Source organism: Carlito syrichta, unplaced genomic scaffold (assembly GCF_000164805.1).
Source record: "Carlito syrichta isolate Samal-C Ts95f unplaced genomic scaffold, Tarsius_syrichta-2.0.1 Scaffold287611, whole genome shotgun sequence".
Classification (NCBI taxonomy): Eukaryota; Metazoa; Chordata; class Mammalia; order Primates; family Tarsiidae; genus Carlito; species Carlito syrichta.
In genome coordinates, this window is record NW_007231707.1 from 63,801 (window position 1) to 70,536 (window position 6,736).

A 6,736-nucleotide genomic window follows, 5' to 3' on the forward strand; every position below is an offset into this window, starting at 1 on the left:
GACATCTTTTTAACACATTTTATATCAATTCATTTTGCTCTGAAATCTTGTTTGGTCTCTATCATGTTCTAATTAGTTCTAAATAAGAATGATTTTAAACCACTATCTCTATTTACACTGATTCATTTTCCAAGAAATCTTTATACTGTCTCTTTTTATTAGAAAATAAATTACTAAATAGTCAACCAGCAATTTTTAGTGTCCTTGGCAACAAAACAGAGTGACTATTTTTTAAATAAAGTCCCTAAGAAAAGTAATCTATGTTCTGAAAACATTTATCTCGATTAAATTTTTTTAAAGAAAGGAAAATAATGCCAGTCTCCTAATTGAACCACACTGGACAGAAACCCATTAAAGATATAATAAGAACAACATAACAGTTTTAAAAGTAAGTTGTTTAAAAATAGGAGGAATATGCTGCATAGTAAGTAATACAGCAAACGCATTTATTTGTTTTTCATGAATTGTTAAACAGGTAACATTTTTCTCCTTATCCCAACTTTTTAGGTAATTCCTCTATTTTTTTCTTTATCATCTTTGAGGCAGGGTAGCTGGCACAGGTTAGACAAAGATAGATAAATATCCTATCTTTTAGGAAAGTTTTAGGAAAGTGTTCAGACATTTTTTTAAAATTACATTTTACTGCAGGCCAAGCTAACAGCCTACCACACCCTCTCAGCAAATCAAAAGAAAACCCCATCAGGTGTAAGAATAGGACAGCCAACCTTTCAATTCATGGTTTAACACAATAATCACTAAGAATCTCCAAAGCCATAGAAATGATAATAAAACCACCTTTTAGCTCATGAACTTGTGAATTGGAAACATCAGGCAGGTCTCCTGCAAAAGACAATGTGGTCAGGAAAAGACCATTCCTCCCCTCCTTTCTTCCTGTCAGAAAGGAAGAGATGTGGATCTCCAAAATGGCAGTTACCTGGGCTCCACTTTCTTTAGCATATCAATCATTATGAAGGTATATCAAGCCTACTATAAAAAGGGAAAGATGTGGTTTCTCTTGGCCATGCCAACTCTGGCATGTCTCTCTTTCTTTCCTTTCTTCTTTCTCTAAAAACTTTGTTTTAAAACTTTTCCAGCCATTCTAAAATTCATTTTGGGAATGAGCCAAAGAATTCATGAGTTTTGCGCTTCACCAGACCCAGTATCTGTTTTCATCAGGAACTAAATGGGAAAGTTGCCCTAAATAGAGTTGTCCAAAAAGTTCCTAGGAATTATGAGTTTAAAATGAAAGATTTTCATACAAATGACCTCAAAGCACTTGTAGAAGAAAATTGTTTATATTCAACTGGAGTATTTGTCTTTTCAATTTGTAAGACTTGGGTGGTACTTCCTGCTCAATAAATAGACTGATGCTATCTGAGCTGGTATCTGTAAGGAGATACTATGTTTGTCTTTCCGAAACAGAAGATTTCCAGGTTGGGAAGGGTGAACCAGGTTGTTTATATAATTCTCTACAGTTTATAAATCTTTTCCTCATATTATTTTATTTAACCATATAATCCTCACAATTAACGAGGCACTACTGCCTGTTTTCAAAAGGAATTTGAATCTTTGAAAGATTGAGTTCCCTGCCTAACTTCACAGAAGCTGAACTCCGTAGATCTTTCTATTAGAATAATTTTACATATCAGAGGATCTTTCTATTAGAATAATTTTACATATCAGAGGATCTTTCTATTAGAATAATTTTACATATCTTGTGCAATGTTTCCTTCCAAGGAGAAAAGAATCTATATGTTTCACATAGATACAACGATTTTAACAATCTGGAAGAAATTTATTTCACAGAAAAATACAGAGGGGCCCAGAGAGATTAATTAACATATTAATAAAAACTACCAAGTAATGATAGAATTGGGATTAGAACTTCATCTTCTGATTTCACAGTCATGTCCTTACTACCAACCCATGTCTTATGATTATATTTTTCATAGATAGTTCCACTGTGGTACATACAAGGCAGAAGGTAGAGTCAATTGATTCATGTTGTAAACTGATTTAAACAGCCACTCTTTACAAGCAAGCATGCACTAAGGGGACTCTTCTAGAAACCTACTGCCAGGTATGAAGGCAATCATTAGTGTGAATTTCATATGCACACAAATGCTTATTAGCATATAAAAACTAACCAGTCATTCAACCTGCTCCTTAAATTCAATGAAATCCCAACTGTCTGTACTAAGAGGACATTTTAAAAATGTTTTGACCATGCTTTGAATGAAATCTATCCTAGACACAAATGTGACAATATGGTAGAGACAGAAGTCTGCTTATCAACTTGTCAGCAACAGACACCCAATTCTTTCAAATTAGTCACTAAATACCAGACACATTGGGAATAAAAATCTGGAAGTCACCAGAAGCATACAGACTGCAAAGCTCACTGTTCCTGTTACAGCCATTGTAGACAGTATTTTTAGTCAATTCACGAATCTTGATCACTACTTATTTCATCAATAAACCTCCTTTCACAGTATCAGTCATGCAAGTTAAATATCCTCTGATGTTGATTAGAGATAAATAGATCTGAAGCACTGTAGTAGTCATTTCTGTAGTCTGGACAGAGTCTTCCAAAGAGTAGCTGAGATCCCCTGGAGAGTATGTTACTTGCTAGGGTGATTAACTATATCCCCCTGAGAGAGAATTAACATATACATCACCATTTCTATAAGGAAATATTTTTAAGTAAATGGTAAACTACACAGTAAAGGGTTAAAAGATTACTCAAGGGTGAAAAAATATATAACTTAATTTGTGAAATCCAATGTTTCCCTTCCCCTCTTGACCAAATCTTTCTCTCTCTATTCTTTTTTTCAACCCCCTACAAAAATCATTCTTGGAAAATTGTACTCTAAATTTCCAGGCATACAAAAGTCTATCAAAACATGTTTTAAATGATTTTTAAAGATTTTTAAAAATCTTCCAGCATTCATTTATTATCATTCTAATAAAAACTTACATGGGAGTCTAAGCTATGCTGTCAATATTATATTTCCATGTGGAAATATATCATTTGTCATAAAAAGACTGTTTGCATTAAATAGCTATCATAATATTCATCATCATTGGCAGACTATAGAGGAAGGCAGCATATGATTTTTTAGCATTGCAGACACTGCGTTAAAAATCAACATCTGGGAACCTGGGCGGAAGGTTGGATTCAGAGGTACTTAATCAGGATTCCTTCGACGAGGGCTCTGAATTTATATCTTTAAGTAGCTGATTTCAGTGTATAATCCAAGTATGAAGACTCCTACTAAAATGCTTCTCCTTCTTGGATAATTTTCCTTGGGTGCCAGTATTTCAACTATTAGTATAAAAAGAAAACTGCTCAATCCTCACTGATAATACCTATAGAGTTCCCTTATTATGTTTTATTTTAGACTAGAAATGTATTTAAACTAACAAAAAGAAAGAATTAACAACAAATAAATGCACAATGTAAAATAAATTATGTAGATTTGACCTAAGATTTACTTTAGGCAGAGGTCCTGACTGGCTATATTCAGACCACATAAGTGTTTTGTTTGAACTACAATGTTTTGTTTTTGTTTTTAAGTTAAATCTGTGTGAACATTTCGAAGTAACATATAAAATACATACTTCCACTTTTCTCTGAACACAACTTAAATATGTGATCCCAATGGGGGCACTTGCTCATATTACAACAGTAGATTTGTCTGAACAGCAACAGTTCAACTGAGCATGGGCATATTCCTACGTGTCCCTAGACCTTCCCAGGACTATGTTCAGTACCTGTTCACTGGGATTTAATTTTATGATCTCACAGACACACAATCAACTAAACCATTATATGAGGTGACTAGGGCTATGTTTAGCAGCATGTCAAAATCTCAGAAGCATAATCTCCAACCTGGAAATAAGTATATAATCCTGGTTATGCAAATTTGGAACAAGTAGTGTTCAATTTTTTTTTTTTCATTTTGAGTCGGGGGTCTCACTCTGTCACCCAGGATGGAGTGCAGTGGCACAATCACAATTCATTGCAGCCTCAGTTTCCTGGGTTCAAGTGATCCTTCCAGTGGAGTCTCCCAAAGTACTGGGATTACAGGTGTGAGCCAACACATCCAGCCAAGTAATGTTCTGCTTTTTATAAAATTATACATCATTTTTATTTTTTATCGTGTATACAGGCATATGCAATAAAAAAATAATAACATATAAAAGAGACACATGTTAGTTGCAGGATCATAAATATCTCTAATTAGGGAAGGAGGAGTAGAAGAGTGACCACATTCTATCTTCACCTGTTAATCTGTTTATTTTTTTTTAAAGAGACACTGGACAGAGACAAAGAGAGAGACAGAGAGAGACAAGGGGAGAGTAATAAGCATGTGAGAAAGAACTGAACAAATACAATGAAATGCAATAATTTGATAAATCTAGGAGATAGTATTCATCATGTAATTTACACATTTATAGTTATAATTCTAGAATGAATTCGTTCGTCTTCATAAAAAAAAATTAGTAAAACCCTCTTCAAATGGTGAGTAAGCAAATGGCAGACTCCCTTTCGTTGCCGTGATGGTACTATGTCATCCACAGAGTCTGTGTCTCTGTGATTGGTGACCTATACTAGGTCGTGCTAAAGATGTATCTCCTTCAGAGCTATTATGTTTCCTTTTAACTTGGAAACTCAAATCAGAAGTGCACACTCTAGAGAAGAAATCAACTCATAAACTTCAGCTATTTTTAGTTTTTATCAACACCAGAGGTTTGGCTAATTAACATAATGGATATTAGAAATGACTAGCTATGGCAGGTTGTTCTGTTTCCTGAAGGTATTAACGAGCTCATGGATTCTAGGTTACTGATGAACTAAAATGTCATATGTTTCACTAAATGATAATGGATCATGACTTTTAGTTTCCAGTATGGCATGGAAGGAACTAAGGAGTCACCACTCCATCCTCACAACAAATAAAAAGCTGAACAAACTTAAAAATCAACATCTCTTTGACCCCATAAAAGAAGTAAGGTCACAGGGCAAACCACAGCCACCCAAGCTGGAGAAACAGGTATTATTTATCAGAAATTTCAAGGTACTGGAACAGAAACCTGAGCCAAGCCAGTAACAAAGTAGAAAAGCCTGAACCATAATTGACTAATTTCTAGAAGCTTCCAATGGGCAACCTGAGCATAAAAAGCTCCAGGGGAGGCCCAGTCATAGGGAACTCCCCCCCCCCCACTTTTGTAGCTTGACTTCCAATAGTTCTATCAGGTCCTTGTGGTGAACATTAGAGAAAAGCCTTCAGCTTCCAGCAGAGAGGAGAATTTTGTTGTTTACAAAGCCCTGCCCAAGGAAAACTATTTTACCAGAGAGATTTGTTTTCTTCTGGTGGGGTTTTATAAAAGTCTCACAGACCCAGGAAAAAAGAAATACCCAACCCAACACTCCCTTCCCCCAGCCTTTCACATAGGGCACAGGAAATAGTTAAATCCATCTTCTGTAGCCATCTTGTCTCACCTAAAGAGAGGATAAAACTGAGAAGCACCTGTGAAGTTCCACCCAGGGGCATAATTTCACTAAAAGACTCAGACTTAATCATAGGATTATAGAATGCTTACTCTCCCCCAACACCTTACCAGCACATCACTAAAGGCCTACTTACCAGAGTTCCTTTTACCCACTACCTCATGTCCAGCTTTCAACAAGAAATTGCAAGACCTACTAAAAGGCAAAAAACACAGTGCAAACAGAGAAGGCATCAGAACCACACTCAAATATGACAGGGATGTTGGAATTATCACACAGGAAATTTATGATGATGACAATTAATGTGCTATGGTCTCTACTAGAAAAAGCAGACCTACAAGAATAGATGTGTGATGTAAGTATAGAGAGCTGGAAATTCTAAGAAAGAATCCAACAGAAACAGTAGGAATCAAGAACACTTTGACAGAAATGAAGAATTCTTTGATGGTTCATTAGTAGACCTGACATACCTAGGAAAGAATATCCAAGCTTCAGGATATGTCAATAGCAATTTATAAAACTAAAATGTAAAGAGAAAAAAAATTGAAATAATGGTACAGAATATAAAGAACTGTGAGACAACCACAAAAGGTGTAACACGTGTAAGGTAAATACTAAGAGAAGAAAGAAAGAAAGGAACAGAAGAACTGTTTGAACCAATAATGAAGAATTTCTCCTATTATTGACAACTACCACACCACATTTTCTGAAAGCTCAGAGAACACCAAGCAGGATAAATAACCAATACATTGTACCTAGGATGAAAATCAAAAGTTAGAAAAAAAATGAAAGAAGTCATAAGAAAAAAACAACATATAGAAGAGCAAGATAAGAATTACACCTGACATCTGCTGAAAAATCATACAAGCAAGAAGAGAGTGGAGTGAAATATTTAAAATGCTGAGGAAAAAAATCCACCTAGAATTCAATATGCTACAAAATTTTCCTTTGAAAGTGAAGGAGGAATGAAGAATTTCTCAGACAAACAAAACAGAGTAAAAGTTGTTGCCAGTAGACCTGCTTTGCTAGAAATGTTAAAATAAGTTCTTCTAGCCGGGCTCGGTGGCTCAGCCTGTAATCCTACGCCTTTTGGAGACTGAGGTGAGTGGACTGCCTGAGCCCGAGGGTTCAAGACCCGCCTGGGCAGCGAGACCTCATCTCTACAATAAATCAAAAAATCAGCTGGGCGTGGTAGCACATGCCTGTAATTCGGTTACTTGG